This window comes from Myotis myotis, unplaced genomic scaffold, assembly GCF_014108235.1.
Source record: "Myotis myotis isolate mMyoMyo1 unplaced genomic scaffold, mMyoMyo1.p scaffold_m19_p_18, whole genome shotgun sequence".
Taxonomy (NCBI): Eukaryota; Metazoa; Chordata; class Mammalia; order Chiroptera; family Vespertilionidae; genus Myotis; species Myotis myotis.
The window spans coordinates 40,930,332-40,950,400 of record NW_023416322.1 but is presented as its reverse complement, the minus strand read 5'-3'; positions in this window follow the sequence as shown (position 1 = coordinate 40,950,400).

The window sequence follows — 20,069 nt, the reverse complement described above, 5'->3', positions numbered from 1 at the left end:
GGGAGTTTAATATGCTCACTTATCCCCCACCCCATGCAGTTCTCAGGAAGGGACAGCGTGGTTTATCCTGCAGCGTGTACTTATCTCTGCGCTGAGATTCTCCTCACTCTCCAGCAGAGCCCAAAGCTAAGAAAGCAGGGCCTTTCCCTTGTCTATGTGGCATGTCTCACAGCCCACAGCTGCTGCCCACGCGTCCCCTTGTCACAGCGACCTGATGCATGCCTCCAGCCACGGGTTCATCGATGCCAGGCCCCACTGGGATAGAGCGCCAAATGCCGAGGCCTGACATGAGGGTCCGCTCCCTGCGAGCCCCCATTCGTTCACTCAGCAGCCCCTTTCCATGCACCCTGCGCCCGGCCTGGCCCGTGCTGCAGTTAGGGCTATGAAGGCCAGCACCCCTGGCCTCCGACCTTCAGGAGCTTATCAAATGGGCTCTGAGGTTCGAAGATTTATCTGCTTCCTCTTCCAGGATCGCTCTTATCTTATCTTCTCCACCTGCTCTTACTCAGGCTCCAGAATTTAGCCAAGAGTCACCATCTCTGATGAACAGCGCGATGATTGACTGGTTCCTCTACAGGAACACCCTTCCTAGCAGCTAGGACCTAGCTTGTCCTCCTATTACTCATCCCGAGAAGCTCAGGTCCTCATCCATCCCCATCACCGTAGGCTCCGCCCATGAGTCCTCAGAGCCCAGCTGGGACTGTGCTCCTCAGAGGCATCACAGATTCTAACCTGCTGCCTCCCTTTAGGGCAGAGCCTGGTGGCAGGTCCTACAGTGCGCGACACGTGTGCCTGTTGAACGGTTGAGTAAGGACGTGTAACAGCATGATTTCTCGGCTTTACCACTTAGGGTCCCACACGTGCCTTCAAAGGCAATGTCCTTGGGCGTCGGCCCCTCCAGGGTGGCTGCTTCTCGATGCCTTCCACCGGAATACACATCCTGCCGGAGAGTGCCCGAGGCTCCAACTACGAACAGATGTATGTCTGGGGGTCCCAGCCACAAGCAGCTAAAATCCACTGCTTCATCCCTTTGAAATAGACATTGGTGCTCATTTCAAAACCATTGCTTGGTCCTTTTCACGTTAAATATATAAAGAAATTGGAATTTATAAATGTCCCCCTGACATCAGTGTCCTGCTATGAAGTCGTTGGGCAGCGTGAAGGCCACTGAAGGGCTTTGGGGCGGTTGTGAAACTCTTAGGAAAACTAGCCACGAGGACAAGAGTCTGGGGACCTAGCTTCTACCTCCTTTCCGGGCCTTAGTTCCTTCATTAAAAATTTTTTTTGTTTAAAAGGAGAAAGTGGCCCTACCCGGTTTGGCTCAGAGGATAGAGCGTCAGTCTGCGGACTCAGGGGTCCCGGGTTTGATTCCGGTCGAGGGCATGTGCCTTGGTTGCGGGCACATCCCCAGTGGGGAGTGTGCAGGAGGCAGCTGATCGATGTTTCTCTCTCATCGATGTTTCTAGCTCTCTATCCCTCTCCCTTCCTCTCTGTAAAAAAATCAATAAAATACATTTAAAAAAATAATAAATAAAAGGAGAAAGTGGAGTCTGATGGCTCTCAGGGTCCCCTCGGCCACAAGCTTTATGGGCCCATAATCCAGGAAGCAAATATTTTAAGTAAATTGAATTTAAAGAGTTAATTCTCTTACCTGACGTCATGGTCTCCTCTGTAAGTAGCCATTGGGACACTGGGGAATATTGCAATATTCTTTTTTTCTGTTACTGATCCTTTCTGTGAACTGAGACATTTACAGGTAACAAGCAAAAAAGTCCCCGAGGGAAACAGACTTCAAGGGAACATTCCAATGTCCATTGTTTCTCTTGATTTCTTTTTGGCAAAGGCACCTTAATTCTCGCTGCCATTGCATATTTTGAATTTCGTCCAATGGGAGAGGAGATTCCATGATTATTTATAGCTCCCGGCTGACAGCTCCCGTGATGGGTGGGCACCAGGCTCTCTGGAGCCAGTGTTGGCACCCGAGCTTCTGGGGTGTGGCAGCCCCACGGGCTCCCGGGACCTGCCCGCACCAGGACCTCTGTGGGGACCGCTGTCTTCCCGGCAACAGGCTGTCACCGGGCTTCTGTACTGTACAGCTTGTTTCATTCCTCAATACATTCATACTATATCCATTCAGAGCCAACACTGCATTTTAACCTTCTCTGCATTTTAATATTTTACCATCTCTGAAATCAAGATGTCTTATAATCAACATCTTATGACTGTAGTATTTATTTTCCCCTTAAAAGCTGTTATTAAAGTAATGATGTGTCTTCCCATCAGAGGCAACTTAGAATCAAGAAAGTGTGGTATTTGTAAGAAATGTGATAGACAGGTTCATAATCTTAACATATTAAGAACTCACACACAATGATAATAAAAGCAGTAAGACCTTGAGAAGTAAACAGGCGAAGGACACGAACTTTCCATTCACATAAGAAAAATGTGTAACTAGCCATCAATATTAACACTCCCCCTTAGCATTCATATAAATGTAAATTAAAATAGAAAGGAAACTACATTTTTTTCAGATTAGCAGAAAATATTTTTTTAAAAAATCCAGTGCTAATTAGAATAAAACAGAATGGGCACTGTCATCAATGCTAATGGGTAAATTGGTACAAAATTTCTGGAAAGCAATTTGGCTGCATATATTTAAATTATTTATATGCTCACATCTTTCTATTCTTCAAGAACAATAAGAAATAGGCTGAAAACTTACACGAAGTAGGAAAACCTCAAGATTCTAAATTTACATGCTATAACTACATACCTACAGGTATGTAAGGAATTCAGAAAAAAATTATAATACAGTATGCCAAGATGTTAATGAGTAATTTTATTCCCAAAGGAAGAGGTGGAAATGTAGTTACCGCTATGTCTGCTCTTATGTGTGTGTGTGTTTGGGGGCTTTTATGTATTTGCGGCCAAGTTTTCTTAGCTTTAAGACTTAAAAGTCTTGACCCTTGCATTTTTAATTTGGGGGCATGCTGTTTTGAAGCTTGTTATTATTATTATCATTCGACTCCTTTGTGAAAACACTGGCACCTCGCTGGTTAAACTTAGCCCAAGCAGCCTCGTCTTCCTGGATGAGGAAGTGGTCAGTGTCCCCGATAACGATGTATTAGTCAGCTTTTTATTATCTCCTACAAATAATGGTCGGATACAGTCCCCAGCGTGTAAATATTTATTTATCCAGAAGTCCAGCCGAGCCTCTATGCTGCTAATGAGCAGTTGTGAAATAAGAACATTGCAAGATTTCCTTTTAATGGGGTTACCATGTGCAATTCAATTCATATGGTAATAGTAACTAATGTCACCCCAATAAATTTAATAAAATAAAGGAAAAAAACTCAATTCTGTCTTGGCATGGCCGTTTCTTCTCCCTGCCTCTCAGCCTCATCTCAAGTCTTGCAATTTTATTTTTCCTAACAACCAGTGAAAACTAATACTAAGCTTATATGCTATGTTTCTCTGAAATCTCAATAGCTTCCTTCTTATAGTTACTGCTCCATGTACTTATACTCTCGGTAGCCACACTGATGCAAAGGATGTCACTGAGGCCCTCAATAGGCTGGCGGGCTAGTTGGGGCGGTGGGGTTTGTGGGGGAGATTAGCTTAAGGTAAAGCCGATCATCCACTCTTTTCTCCAACGTCAGTTGACTGAGTGTGTGCCCTTAGCTTGGCAAAGGCCATAACCCTGCCCAGGATCCACGAGAAGTCACAGAATATGGTTCTAATACTCCAGGCCCCTAAGCCACGTGGGAGAATATAAACTACTTTCCATATATAAAAAGCTACAAAAGAGGAAGGTGTGGCTACATCTGAGAAGAAATGCAGGGAGTTTTGTATTCCAATGACAAGTGCCTTCCTGTTTGTAAAAGTGTGTAAACAAAGCGCAGTATGAGACTCATGATTTGCCTTCCCCATTTGAAGGACAGTGACCAGGAGCCGGTCTGCTGCAGCTCCCCGAAGGGCTCGCGCGTGTAGCCCCGTGGAAAGCGGCCTGTAGGATGCATGGTGCTGCCTATCGGCTGCCTCCGCAGTCTTCCATCTTGGCTCCGTTAAAAAAAGAAAAGTTCTTAGCTGCTTACTTGGCACCAGGCACTTTGTCCTTATAAGGTGCCCATAGGGTGCAGGTTCCCTTTTGCCCAGTGACTGAAGGGGTGCTGCGGAGATGACTGAAGGACAAGCGGAGTCAGGAAATCAAAACAACAGGGTCAGAAGGATGAGCAGGCAGAAAGGAACACAGGGAACGCACACGCCGTGTTTGTGGGCCCGTGGGCCAGGCTCTCAGGCACGTTCTTGCCATTGCTGCAGATTGCACTGGGACGTCCTGTCACTTCCTCTGTGCCCTTTGCGACAGAGGTACTTGTTAGGAGGGTTGAAATTGCTGATATTGCTGTTTGTGGCATGTTCCCAGGTGAGAGATCAAGCTGGTCCTTTGAAAAGTGTTACATTACAGCGGGCGATTCAGCCTATCAGGTCAGAAGGTGCCGTATGTGCTTGAATTAAAGAGAAAAAAGAACTCTCTGGAGGGAGGGACAGCTCAGATCCACTGCTGCGTGCAGTCTGGGCAGGTTTCCCCACAGCTAACAAAACCCACAGTCTCACGGCCCGAGGCCCATCTGCCTTTTGGACCAGCAGCTTTCAAAGGGGATGCGTGTTGATGAACACGCTGTGGGGAAAGAAGCCAAGGACTCCGAAGACAGCAGCCACCCCTTGAGTTCACTGCTAATATTTCTAGTGATATGTGTGTGTATAGTAAGTGGCACACGTACGGGAAAAGAGGTGTCATCGTTTGCATATATGGTTGGCTATCATGCTTGCTCCCATTGACTCTTTTTGTTTGTTTGTTTGGTGCTGGGTCAAGTTGCCAAGAATTTGGGATGTGTTTCCAGGCCTGAAGGGGACCTGAGCCTTGTATGCCCAGCTGTCCCTCCCCTCTGAGCTTTGCTCAGCCTGTTCCTTCTTCCAAAATTCCAGGAGAAGAGCTACTCATCTTGCAAGTTTCAGCTTAAGGGTCCTCTTTCCATGAAATCTTTCCCGACCAGCCCCTCATTCCCATTCTCTGTGCCTTTCCGTCTGTCCTCGCAGCCCCTCCTAATCCAGGTGTGTGAGAGGCAGAACAGCTGACTTCCCAGCACTGGGTCAGGGCTCATGGCAGTGGGAGAGGACTTCCAGCAGCGCCCTCAGCCGGCGGCGGCAGCGACTCAAAGGGGCTGTGTGTTCTGGCTGCAGCGAGGGGGCTGGGCTGCTGCAGGGTGCTCCATGCCTTGTGCACACAGACACTGTTGGGCATTGTCCTCTCCTGGAGCCTGAGACTGCGGCGGGTAGAGGACGGGGACAGGCCTGTCCCGTGAGCTAAACACAAGTGTTTGAATGTCTCCGTTGGGAGACGAATGCCCATTTATCTTCCTCTTCCTGAATCCCCTTCTTCACTGGGGTGCAATCCATCACGCCTTTGTTAGGACAAATAAATTAAACGGCGCCCAGTGCGTTTACCTTGCAAGCGGAGGAAGTCGTTGTGGTCCAGGAAATCTCTGCCATTCATGATGCGACCCCAGAGCCTCGCTGACCTGAGAGTGGTGGGTCTGAAGTCTGTAGCCTGGCTGTTATTTCAGACGTGGTTTGGGCCAGCACACTTTACGGGCCTCGGCACAGTCTCTGGGAGTCAGGCCTGGCTCTATCGACCGTGGGGTGAAAGGAGAGTGCGATTAGTAACAGGATGTTGAGATGCCCAGGTTTAATTCCACTAAATACTCACTAAAAAACTGTGCTTCTGTTGAGGATTCATGAGCCAAAGAGACAGCTATGAATACAGCCTCTGCGGTCGGCAGGCACGCCGGGGTCCAGCACTAACGGATCACAGCACACCCTTCGGCCGCTCTCCCTCCTGACTGCACACGCAGCAGGCAGCGTACACACAGGCGTGGTCGCGTGGCCCCTCCTGAAGAGAGGCGCTTGCTTTCCTCCTTGAGGTTTTCTTTGCTTGTTTGTGTTTTGGTGGAAGTGGACAGACACTGAGACAGAGTGGCCGTAAGAATTTTTTTTTTAAAGACTCTTTTTTAAAAGAGGCCCTCAGCTTCTCCCACCCAGAGCTGCTCCTCCTCCTCCCTGCAGCTGCCTGCGGGGTGACCAGCTTCCTCTCCGCGGCCAGAGATGAAGCTTGCGGAAGGTGCCCCAGAACCACAGCTTCTGGTTTCCCACTGAGGTGTCAGGGATGGAAAACGGAAGCAGGAGAAAGCTGGCTGCAAGGGGAAGGCAGCCGGGCCTTTCCAGCCAACAGGTCGGGGAGGGGGGCCTGCCGCGGCTCCTCACCTCCTAACCAAGTCCGGCCTTTCGCCAGCGCTGAAGAGGCCCCTGGCAGAGGCCCTCCCCGAGACTCTCCATGCACATGGCTGCTCTTCCCTGTCTAGAAACCAGAGAGGAACGAAGCCTGGTGTGTGGGGGGAAGGGAGGGTTCCACTGGCTCCCCCTGCTAAGCAGGGCCATCCCTCTGGTTCGGCATCGGGTTTCATTTTGCTCAGAGTGAACTCCACGGGCAGGAGAGGAAAAGGCCCCGCTCTGAAAGTGAGCACCGTGTGGACAGGTGAGAGCACTGGGCGCTGTGCCCCTTGGCGCCCAGGGGCAGGGCGAGGACTCGGGGACCGGCTGCCCTCTGCTCTTAGGACCCAAGGCTTCAGGAAAGCTGAGGCCTCTCCAATGACTTCCTCAGCCCTCGCACCTCCTTGAGGGCTAAGGGGCCATTTCCGCTCCTCGCTGTAACTCCTTCAGAGTGTCTGCTCACTGGTTCGAGTGTCTGTTATGTTTATTTTAACACTCGGGTTGGGAAGACATGAGTTTGACAGAGTCCCTGTGAGTTTCTAACCAGATGACCCTGCCAAGTTCATGACCTCTGAACCTCAGTGCCATGGTCTTTCTAGTGGGGACACAGATACCTAACCTTCAGGTGGTGAAAAGCATGGGAACATATTGCATTCATGTGCACACACGACAGTATCATTACACTGACACGGCCTAATTTTTAAAACAGTGCAGCCAAAGAGTACATTGCCGCGATACCAAGAAGCGCACCAATCACAGTAACATCTATGGTAAATCCCATTTTGCCACAGTCATTTTCTGCTTTGCGCTCACTGACCCAGTGAGTTTGCTAAAATGAGTTTTTAAAAAACATCTACTCTAAGAATTGGAAGCTGAGAATCAGAGGCAAACGGAGAGTCGCACAGCTGGTCAGTGCGGTCCTGTGGGCCCTGAGGCTGAGGGGGGCGCTGCCGTCCACAGGCGAGTGACCTGGGCTGGGGACTAGACCCCACGGAGATGAGGCAGCTTGGCCTGACATCCCATCCCCACTCTTCACCACAGGCAGCTAATCTCAAGTCCCGAGGAATTCCCTGCTTCCCGGTTTTCCGAGAGAGGTGTGCTGGAATTTCCAGCCACCAAGGGAGATGTTTTGCATGAGTGACAGCTCATTCTCTCAGCGTTATAGAACATCCCCCCTCAACTCTTCTGACGGTTTTATTTTGATATAACAGTTTCTATTCTGGTTTTCTTTGGGTTCGAATTCGAGTTCTCTCCCTTTGTCGGGAACCCTCTTTATCCTTTCCTTTATCAATACTGTGACTCCTCACGCCTGGTCTTGGTGAATGCACCTCTACGCTCTGACGGCAGTTACTCTTACACTAACGCATCTCTGCTAACTCATTTCATGTCTCCCATTTACCTTCTCTTCCTTAAAAATAATCCGTTCCTGCCGCTGTGTGACTAGCTTAAATTCTATTCTGGCCATTTAAAACTTATGTTTCTCCCATGGTTTACCTACACATACAATTTATTACCCTTACTATTTACTTCCCTCCATGCATGCTCTAGGCTTTCTGAATGTGACCTTTACCAAGTAAAGGAAGTTCCCCTCATTTCTTAATTTGCTGAGTGTTTTTCATCAGGAATGGCTGCTGGATGTTATCAACTGGTTTTCCTGAGTCTGCTTGAGATTGTAATATGTTTTTTCCATTTTTGTTTCTTAATAGGATGCTTATGGTGATTAACCTATAATTCAACTTTTTAAAATGTTTTTTTAATTTTATTTTTCAATTACAGTTGACATTCAATATTATTTTGTATTAGTTTCAGGTGTACAGTATAGTGGTTAGACAATCATCTAATTTATAGGGTGACCCCCGCAATGGCCTTCAACTTGCCTTTCCAGGATAAAATCACACTTGTCACAACATGTTGTCCTCTTAATAGACTGTTCATTTGATTCGCTGATTAGACATTCTGATTAGAACATTTCCATCTGTGATCATGAGACATACTGGACTGTAGTTTTCCTGTAAAGTATTTCTCTAGTTTTAGTATCAGGGAAACACCAAACTCATAGAATGAAACAGAAACTATTCTCTCCAGTTTTCTGGAGGAATGTGTGTAGACTTGGCATCATTTCTTTAAATGCCTGGCAGAGAGAACCAGTGAAGCCACCAGGCTACTATCAGGACACCCACTTCGCCTGCTTCTTCTTGATGTTGGATGGTTTGTGTCTTCCAAGAAATTTGTCCACCTAAGTTGTTGGATTTATTGGCATAAAGTTGGTTATATAATATTCCCTTTAAAGTCTTTTAATACCTGCAGAGCTCATCGTACTGCTACCCGCTTCACTCCTGATACTGGTCATTTATTTCTTCTCTCTCTCTGGCTTCTAAAAAAAAATTGTTGGTCTTGGAGGTTTGTCCATTTTATTGCTCGTCTTAAAGAACCAGCTTTTCTTCAAGATTTATGTTTTCCTACTATTTCATTGATTCCCACTCTGAATCTTTCTCCTGCTTACATGGGTTCAATTTGTTGATATTTTTCTAGTTTCTTGTGTATAAGATGAGGTTTTTGAGACATTTCCTCTTTTTGGGGGGTGTTTAGTACTATAGCTACTATAAATACTATGTTGTAAATTTCATCCTATTCAAAATTCTTTATTTCCTCATGAATTCCTTCTTTGACCGATTAGATTACATAGAAGTGTGTTACTTAGTTTCCAAACACTTGTACACTTTCCAGAGATCTTGCTTTTATTGATTTCTAGATTAATTGCCTAATTGAATAACATGTCCACACTAAGCCAGCAAAGTGACGATGTACACGAGCTTCAGAAGCTCTTGGTTCTCTTGTTCTGAGAATAAAGACAACTCCGTGCTGACTCATGTCCACTCTCCCCCGCCCCCACCAGCTCCATGACCTGAAACACTGCCCTCCCCGGGCCTAACCCGTTCTCAGATCAGCGTTTGGGTCCATGTTCTTCCCGGTCACTTGTGTGGTGACGTCAGGCTGGTGGGGGAAGAGCTAGGGACCCGTGCAATTGTATTACATCAGCTCTTACATAGATTTTGAATTTTCTTGTAAGAAATTGTTAAAATGATATAAAGAAAATGATCCAAAAATGACCGACTCTGTTGGCTGTGTGGCGTAGCTTTTCTAGAGATTACGCTGGAATAGTTCTCTTATCTTCTGAGATATGTTTCGGAGGGGAAAGGGCAATTCCGAGTGTGCCCCAAATCCCAGCGTTTGTTAAGGAGCTGGGCGTTCCTGCCCGGGCACTGGAGGAGGAGACTGAGGGCCTAACTGCCCCTGCAGAGGAGCAGAAAGGCAGCACCAGGACCAACACCTGCTCTGTTACTTGGGAACGCCACTCATCCATCTAATTCTCCCCTTGGGGTCAATCAATTGCAGCAGCATTTCCTTAGGCCGAAGGGACAGAAACACCCCTCCTGTACCTTCATTCCCAGTCCTGGCTCGTGACTGGGTAGAGCGAGTGGCAGCCCCCAGACTGGCCCCCATGTCCCTGAGCCTCTGAGATGAGCTCCCAGCATGTGAAACCCAGGTGAACAATGCAGGCTGAGTTTCATTCTTATTTGGACATCATAATGGAAGCTAAACTCCCACAAATGACTAAAATTAAACTCAACTGCTTAACACAGAAGTAACGTAGTCCTAAAATTATTTTCTGAGCGACTGACAATGCAACATCTGGGTCTTATAGAGGAGAACATGCTGGTCAAATAATGTCAGAAGTGCTCCTAAACCAAGGAGAGACAGACATAGAGATAGAGAGATAGACAGAGATAGAGATAGAGAGAGAGGGAGGGAGGGAGAGGGAGAGGGAGAGGGAGAAAAAAGGAGAGGAAGAAGGAGATGTTAACATTCTTATCTGTTAATGCTCTTATTGTAAACTTTTTGGAAGGCAGTTTCGAAGGAAAGCTCGAGGGCAGGCCGAATGCTGTGCCCCTCACGACCTTCCAAGATCTGGGCGACTGACAGGCTGAGCGGAGGACAAGAAGGGTGCGCTCGGCACCAGGTGAGGCTCACCAAGGGGCTGGCAGGGGCAGGTGCAGCGATGATGCTCCTGACAGAATGACAGAGTCTTGACAACGGCTCTGAAAGCTTGATGACCCTTAACATCTCATGGAACAAAGGAGTCGGTAAGTCGGGGTGAAGACGTTCCCGGGGGAACATGAGAAACACAAAGGAGAGATGACAAGGCGACAAGTTAAACATAATCCGCAGCAGCAGAAGCGTCAGAGCCTCCTCCGCAGCCCACCTACAAGCACCTGCCCTTTGTTCATGCACAAAGGGAGCCGCTCACTGTTCCTGCCTCACTCCCCGGGGGGGCCCAGCGGGCTAGGCCCCTACGGGCGCCGTGGGAGAGACTTTGCTGGGCGACCCTGTGGCAGATGCACCCAGCGAGCTGTATTTGACCTTGGTCAGTCTTTTATTTGTTACCCCCAAATCCTCCTTATTCAAGCCTTTCTGCTCTACCTCATTTCTCCCCTCTCTCCACTCACACAATCACAGAGGTGTTGCTACATGAAAATAGACACAGTCCCTGAGAATTGGGGGGAGACCACCTTGACCTGAACACTTCTACTTTGTGACAACTTCCGAAGAGAGGAGAGGGTGGTCAGCCACCTGTGAGTCTCTCTTTAATTTTGTGAGATCTCGTTGAAATGTCCGATCTGCAGGCCCAGATCTCTGAGGGTCTTGAATATTCATGACCTCGGCGCTCCCAGATGGTTCCCCCATTTGTTTCAGCCCAAATCCCCCCATACAGGGGAGAGCCTTTTATTTGAAGCATCTCTTTCCATCTAGTAATAAAAAATAGTGCTGGAGTGAGTAAGACAATGGGATTCACAATGCTAGAGAGACGCGTTTTCCCTCTCGGTTTCTCTGATGGGAGGATTGCTGTAGTTGATGAATAAAAGGGTCCTGGGAAGGACTCTCCTTCAGTGAAGAGCTGAAGGAAAGAGATGAAGGGTTTGCCGAGGGAGGTGACAGCGATCTAAACAAAGACCATTTCTGTGCTTTTCTTTCCTCTTTCTCTCCTCTGACATCAGATGCACAGGATTGCGTCAGGGACGCCCTCAGTTATCACGTTGTCACCACTGGTCGAAGCAAGGCTCCTCTTCTGTTTTTAATTTCTTTCCATTTCATTCCTATTTCTCACTCCCCCTCAACCTCCCCACCCTCCCCAGGTAGCCATTCGATGTGTGCAATGTGTATCTTTTTGTTTGCTCTTTCAAAATGCATAGAGTTTTGTGTGCATTTAATTGACATAAATAATGAAGGAAAGCTGCTTGTCTCGATTGCCCCTGAAGATGACAAGGAAAGGCAATGCCATGGCCAACACCGGCCTATTACTTTGGAATAGTATCTGTGTTACGATTTAGTTTCAATTTTCTTTTCCCCAGGACCATGTACTGAAGATTCACGCATGTTGCCGTGTACACACTTAATCCCTTGCTTCCAACCACCACACAATGCGAACACTTCCCTCTGATAAGTTTACTTAAAGGTAAAAGCCCAGGGTTAGACGAACGGTGCTTTGTAATGCGCTCGGTTGCTAAGCATGCATTGTTCTGCTTGCTTGCACGTCACTCCGCACGGAGCCCCATGTTCCCTGACACTGTCACCCGGCTGCCCCTGTGCCACTGCCATTCCTCTCTTATCAGCCGGAGGTTCTCGGTCCCCAGAAAAGCCAGATACGGCCATTCCAGACATTCTAACACAGACACTTCTCTTTCACAGGGGCCTTGAACTTGGATGCTCAATCAGAGAACTCTTTTACAAGGGGAGCGCGCCCTGTGGCTCACCGGGAGGCTCACTCCGTCAGGAGCGAGGCTGCTGCACAGGGGAGGGAGGCAGCGGCCTCTCTGGGAGGTGCTTGTGTTTGGTGCGAGGCTGGAAACATGATGAGCTCTGCCTAAGAGATTCTGATCCACCTCCAGCTGGTGTTTGACCATCCACCCCCCACTGAACACGGTGACTGTAAGGCCAGTTTCCTCCATGACTGTGGGGCAATCAGATCCCATACACAGTAACAGGTTGCTGTTAGGAACCTGGGTTAAGTAATGCGCCATTTTCGAATTTTAGAAGGAAAATTCTCTCAGGTCCCCTCACTTGCCATGTCCGGGTAGCTCAGTTGGTTGGAGTGTCATCCCACTACACCAAGGTTGTGGGTTTGATCCCTCATCAGGGCACATACAAGAATGAGCCAATGCATGCATACATGAGTGGAGCAACAAATCAGTGTTTCTCTCCCCCTCTCTCTCTCTCTCTCTCTCTCTCTCTCTCTCTCTCTCTCTAAAGAAATCAATAATAAAAAAGTGACTTAGTGTAGAGTCCACTGGGAAGGCAGTGAGCTCATTTCAGGCCGAGGCCTGGGCTGTGACCGCGCTCTCTGCAAACAGCTATGCATTCAGGAACATGACGGCTGCTCTGGGCTTCACTTGGACTAGGCAGGGCCAAAACCCTGTCCACTCGTAAGTTACTGAGCTCATAACGCAGAGGAAGGGCAAACCACAGTGGGGCTTTCAAGTTATGCTTCTGATTATCCTTCCTTCAATTTTTTTTGGATCAAAACATAAAAAAACTGTTTCCTTTCATCTTGGAACTTTTTTCCATGATCTAATCGCTCCACACATGTGGCGGGTGAGTGCTAAGAAGCAGGCTCGGCGCGAGAACGCGGTCCTGGGCCCTCGCTGGGCAGCCGAGGAGGGAAGGGCACTGCGGGCAAGGGGAACAGTAGTTTTCAGCTGATAGCAGCAGCGTCAGAATCGCATGGACCGCTGGGCTCCAGCCCCAGGGTTGCTGATCCAGTAGATCTGGGGGTGGGGGCGGGGGTGGGGGCAGGGGAAGGAGGGAGTTTGGTGCTGCTGGTCGGGGAGCACACTTGGGGAGCCCCTGTTCTAGAACAGTGATTAGAATCCCTCCATGGTAGCCCAGGGCCTTCCATTTCCGAGTCCAGAAGATTCTGTTTTCCAGTAATAATCACCGCGCACACGTACACACACACACACACACACACACACACACACACATACACACACACACACACACGCACCAGGAACACAGAAAGCAGAAAACGGGGCAAACACATAGTCACCCCGTTCCCTGTTCTTTCTCTCTTCGTGGCTCAACCTGTCGGAAGTCTACTTCTCAGACGTGGCCTGAAACAACGGGCGTTAGGGGTGGTAGACCATCAGTTTTCAACAGAAGCCGAGAGAAAGATCACAAATCTGAGTTGACATGACCCCCTTTCTCTCTGGACACGCCGACATGACTGAGTATTCTCTGGTTACCGCGAAATGAGTTGTGAACTCCACTTGCTTGAGCTCCCGTAACCCTGAGACAAACCCCAGTAGAAGGGTATTCTTTTTGTCCCCATTTTACCGACAGGGAAACCAGGACCCAGAGAGGGAAGTATCTTGCCTGAGGACATTAAAAAAAGAAAGAGCTGTAGAACTAGAACTTGCTGCCCCCACCGCCTCCAACCACATGGCACCGGAACACCACGTCCCTCCCCACTGTGTACTGGTGGCAGGGCCTGTCTCCCGGGGATGGCGTGGGAATGAGGAAGACAGCAGACACCGTGTGCCAGAGAGGAAGGATGTGTGTGGCTATGAGGTAGTACTTTTTGTAACACTTTACTATTATTTTTATTGATTGATTTGAGAGAGAAAGAAAGAGGGGGGGGGGCAGAGAGAGAAACATCGATTTGTCATTCCACTTATTGATGTCTTCACTGGCTGATTCTTGTATGTGCCCTGACCAGGAACCGAACCCACAGCCATGGGGAATTGGGATGACGCTCTAACCAGCTGAGCCACCGGGCCAGGGCTGCTGTCTGAAATGTCTCAGAGGTGACTCCCCTGTCCCACAATAAACCAAGGGCCACACTCCACCAATTTGTTACCACCTGTTTCCCTCGCCTTGCAGGTCTCAGCCTTGGAGAATTATTGTTATGTCCTTGTCCTCAAAATGGTCCTGTGCTCCCTCCTCCTGCTGACGTTTGGTGGAACTATTCAACAATTATTTTATTTGAATATGTGCAACCCCAGGCAGGTATCCCTGTGTCAGCGGTGAGGAGTGGAAAGGTGGCTCATTCCTCAGCCCAGCCACCGCCTGTCGCGTGTACATGACATGAGGTTGGACTCCATCAGAGGGACTCCCATTCCTTAAAAGCCTGCCCCGCCCTGGCTGGTTGCTCAGTGGTTAGAGCACCTGCCTGCCTGCCTGCCTATAACTTTTTAATGCAATATTTTTCATTTCCATAAGGACAAAGCAATATGAGTTATAATTTCCTTTTTGAACACTTCCATCACTCAGTAAGTTGCCTTATTTATTCTGGCACAAAGTCTTCCAAAACAGGATATTCTCCTTCAGTCTTATTTTAGCTATAATGTGGCAAATCACAAGCGAGCGTTTCTACTTTTTTTTATATGAAGTCTTGGAATTTCCACAGTGTGAGTTCTGAGCCAACACAAACACACGGAGATGGATGGAAAGCAGGGAGTTCTGGAAATCAGTCGATTGACTTCACAACATTACTCAGTGCAGATATAGCTGCTTTGGAAACAGAAAGCTGGATTTTGTGAAGGGAGAGAAAATGGTAAAATAGCTTGCCTCTGACGTGGCGTCCAAGGAAAGGGTCATGCCCGCGTTATCTATAAGGCTTTCCTGGACGGCCCAGGTACAGGAAAAGCAACTGAGGCCTGAGCGCGAGCTGCATCAAGCCTGCCATGTGGGAGGACAGAGAGAACACTAAACAGGGACTCAGGAACTTGAACTTCCGGTCCCAGTTTTCCTATTACCAGCTGCATACCATGTAGGCCAGCCAGCCTCCCTGACCCTCAGCCTCCTCCTCCATCTAATGGAGACAAAAATGCTCGCCCTGTGGAGCGCCTGGGTTGTTAGGAGACTCACCTGAGATACAATATTTTAAGAATTTTAAAGAATTATAAAGCACTTTACAAATGTGAGGTATCTTTGTAACATCTCTCATAGTCCACTTCCCCTCTGCACAGGGGATGTAAGCTGGGCGGGAGGGCAAGGTGAGCGGGGCGTGCTGGCGGCCCAGGCGTGCTCACGCCCATCGGTACTTGTTTACACGCTCAGAATCTATCCGAATATCGCTTTAGAGCAGGGTCAACAAATAGTAATGCCTTTCCTGTGGGACTAAAGGGACGCTTCTGAGCTCCGGTTATTTCTGTTAAGACTGCCTCCCTCCATTCTGCTCTTCCCAAAATCCAATGAGCTTCTGGAAAGACCGCCCCTCCCCTGCTCATCGTCCTCTTTATCACTATAAATTGCCTGTGAGATGAATCTAGAAGATGGCGCTAATTAGGACCGGTCCCAGGCCCTCCTCTGAGAGGCCACCAGGGCAAATTCCACCTCTCCTTCCTCCCTTCCTTCCTCCTTCCTTCCTTCCTTCCTTCCTTCCTTCCTTCCTTCCTTCCTTCCTTCCTTCCTCCCTCCCTCCCTCCCTCCCTCCCTCCCTCCCTTCCTTTCATCCTTCCTTCCCCACACTTCTCGACTCACTCTCAACACCTCTCTGTACATTCCTTGTTCCAAGTTTCTGAGCCTCTCCTCTGCCCTTTAGAACTTGAGAGCGATCATCTACAAAATCCCTGATGGCCTTCACCTTCACTGAGCCTTTCCTTCACCTTGTTATTCTGATGGAAGCCTGGCTGGGTTCGAAAGCTGGAGTCCTGTCCAATGGTGACCCCCACATGCCGCCGAGCCTCCTTCTTCTCATTGCCAATTCCAAAACGTTTCTCCCCTCCACCACTGCCCAAAGCCCTTTCCTTCAACGTCCTGATGCCTCCTGGTGACCCTACTGCATTCGTTCACGATGTGACGCCTGTGTCCATCCCTTCCTCTCCACCACTCCTGTCTTTATTCTTTGTGACTTGAATACCCTGGACCTCCCTCTGATCTCCTAACCTCCCTGTTTGTAATGATCACAGTCTCTACCCGATTTTCCTTATTGTCTCTCCTCCTCATTCTCTGAAATTGTCATCACCCATAATATTCCTAACTGAAACCTTGATATCAACATTCCTATTTTCTGACCGCCACCTCCTTATTTTTCCCAGTTCACTCACTCTCCTGCAAGCCGCCTGTAACAGACCTTGGACTCTGCCTCATTGTCCCCATCTACTGCTTCCCAGACTCACCCCCTCCTCCTGTGCCCTCTTTTCCACCATTGTCCTCACCTGTTGGCTAATCCAACAGAACCTGCCCGTGGTAGCTAAACCTGGAGAGCAAGACTGGAGAGCAAGGTGTGTGACTTACTAAGGTATGTATTTAACATAGGAGTCCATATCTCAGGCCATTTTTTTTTTTTTAAAGACAGACTGGGAAAGGGGGAGGGAGAGGAGCAGTTCTGATAAAACTCACCATCCTCTGCTCAAACACTCTGTACCTCCACCCGGTGTTTGCTTAGCTTCCCCGTCCTTTCTGATTCCCCTTTCCTCTGCTGGTCCGTTTGCTCTTTGTGTTCTTTTGTTTAGTTTAGTTATAGTTTACTAGAATGTGAAGTCCATGAAAGCAGGGGTACTGTTTGCTCTGCCACTACTGTATCCTTATGAACAGAACCCCGATCCACTCGGGGCGACAACGTATTAGGTTGACTATTGAACAAAATATTCAAACTCCTACCTTTTCAGTGAGATGTATGTGGAAGTCACATCCTGGAACCTCTTGGAAAGCTCTTTCAAAGGGGATAACGTCCACGGCCTTGTCTTCTTGCCCTTCACTTTCCCTTCGTTTTCCTGCCTGAAATACAGACGCAAGGGTTGAAGCTGGAGCAGCCACCTTAGGATCCTGAGGCTTAGCCACAAGCTAAGGAAGGCAGGACCGGGAGCTAGCATCAATCTTGGCCCTCGCTCAAAGTTTACTTCAAGTCGCTGATCCCGCCTTGACCTGCATACCCTGGGGACCACATTAGTGATGCCCCTGACAGGACTTCTGTTACATGGGGTCAAATGGAAGGGAGGACCCAAATGGAGGAGAGGGATTGGCATCGTAGACTCTACCAAAGGCTCGTCACCCCCTCCCTCCCCCATTCTGATACCCCCTCCAGAAAAGGAACTGCTCTCCCTCTCACCTGGGTGAGAATCACCATCACCCAGTGAGCCACTATTACCACTGGGAATAATGCTATTTGAAGCTCTAGTTCCAATTGTTATCATTTATTAGTTTGGTGTTGATTTACTGAGTCCCTACTACCTACTGGTTGCTATGTTACCTGCTGAAGCTCTAATGGTGAACAAGACACATCCCTGACCCTCCTAGAGTTAGCAACTAGTAACTGCTTACCAGTGAGCCCTACTTTTAGCCCTCGAAAGAACACAGAGCAGCAAGTATATTCCTTCTTCTGCACACCGGTCATTCAGTTATCAAGTGGCTTTAAAGGTGTCTCTTATCCAAGCAAAATGTCCTGTTCCTTCAGCAATTCCGACTCAGTCAGGGATTTTGGAGCTTTTGACTACCCTTGTCACTTTCCTCTGCACATCCTCTCTTTTTTCAGCCTCGCTCACAGGGAATGGCATCCTAAATCAGATGCCCCTGCTCCCAGTATGGTCTTGGAGACCATGGCCTCGGGCGAGTAGAAGGGTGAATGCCTCAAGTGCACCTGAGCTTACTGCATCTGTTCTGGTTTCTCATGGCAATGTTGGCTTGTGTTCACTTTGTAGATCATCAGGCAGCCAACTCTCCTCCACACTGTCCTCAGGTATTGGCATTTCACATCTCAGTGCTAGAAATTTCAATGGATTCCCGTTAGATTTCTCGTCATCATCTGCACCATTATTCCATCCTTTGAGCTCTTCCTTACCTTGATTCTGTCACCTCTGAGGTTATCGATATTTCCCAGTCATGTATTATGAATAAACCAGAGACCCAGTGCACAAAATTCATGCATGGGTACGGTCCCCAGGCCTGACCTGTGATCAGGGCCATCTTCTCCAGCTGCCCGCAGCTGACCCCGTCCCCTGCCGCCACCCACCTCCGGTTCCCTGTTAGCCATCAGCTGATCAGAGCCTGCTGGCTGGGGGGAGGGACTGAGAGGTGGTCATGTGCCTCATAGTGACTGGTCGAGCAGTCATTCAGGTCATTCTGCCATTAGGGTCAATTTGCATATTATCCTTTTATTATATAGTAGATAATCATATCTTGTATGTTACTGAAAAAAAAATGTGGAACTCAACAGTTTCAAAGACAAAACCCAGCAACACTCTTTCCAGGAAGATTAGTCACACAGTCTGTCAAGCTTCCACTTGCAACTCCGTACACCCATTCATTCCACAAACTTTAGGAAGTGCCTTCTTCCAGGCTGGATGCTGAGGTGAAGAAATGAAACCACCTGAGTTCAGAAAGACAGATGCGTTGACATACAACATGCACGAGTGTAGAGAGGCCACAGGAGGGAGTGCAAGCCATGCAACCTGGGAGAAGCAGGTAGAACTTCAAGGGGCATCCAACACAAAGATCTAGAGGAACTTTATCAAGGATTTTGCTGAAGCTGCTATGAACTAATTCAATAGATTAGACATTTCTCCAATGTTCCAAACTTGGAATCACATCCAAATTTAGAAGTGAAGTTATTTACCAGGACTTGGTCCTTGTGATCCCACTGGGATCCTACGGGCCACCGGTCTTTGCACCTCTGAGAAATGCATTCAAAGTCCCCTTTATGTCTCTCCTGAAGTTGAATAATCAGCACAGATGGTTCTGATCATCTCCCAACATCATGAAGGACCTGTGGTTTCCTGGTTACCAGCCAACTCTGCCTGAGGCCACTTTTCTGACCCCGAGATTCATGGAAGGTGGGGTCATACTTACAGGTCACCCCAGCCCCACAGCAGCTTCTCTCCCTGTCCTTCCGAGATGCCTCCTCAGAAGCCAAAGGAGGTCTGGAAGCCTCTGCAGCTACGGGGAGAGAGACAGATGCAGCTTCCACACCCCAGTGGCGGCCTTTGTCATATAACACAGTGCTGCTTATTGTACGCATCCCTGTGAGTCCGTGAGCTTCGGGATTTTCTCATAGAATCCAACATGTTCCTCGTGCAATATGTACATGGTATTGCCAGCTTTGTAAGTTTCTTTTCCAAATTTTAATTTATTATTGCACTGTGTGTGTGTGTATGTATCTGCTAACTGCAAAACCATGCATTAGCTATGGGGAACGCAGAGGTAGAGATGACGATGAACAAGAACTGGCCCCAGCCGTAAAAGGAACTGATGGTCCAATGGGGAAGACAGATCTGCATGTGTATAGCACGAGGAAGTGGCTGTTCCGGTTTCTTTCTGATGGACAAGCATTTTGCAAAGATGAGCTATGTGAACGTAAGGCTGGAACAGATATTTCACACGGCTTTCAACACGTCACTGCATTGGTGGGGGGTGGAGAGGGAGGAGGAAGAGCATAAAAATGGTTATCATCACCTCCCATATGACAAAAACTAATTATTTGTCATGTTTTAGCTGCGTTTGTGCTAAAACCTCACAATCCCCGAGACCCGCCACTTCAGGTGAATTCCACACATTCGCACTTGAGTCTGCAAAAGATTCCCAGTTACCCAACAACGGGACCAAAGGGCCCGTCACTTTCCTGAAATAAGAGAGGAAAAAAAAGATTTATCTTGTTTTGGTAGCATTCCTTTACTTTCATTCAAGAACACCATTTCAGAAAGCTGATGTCTGTGGTAAAAAAACAAAACAAAACAAAACAAAAAAAC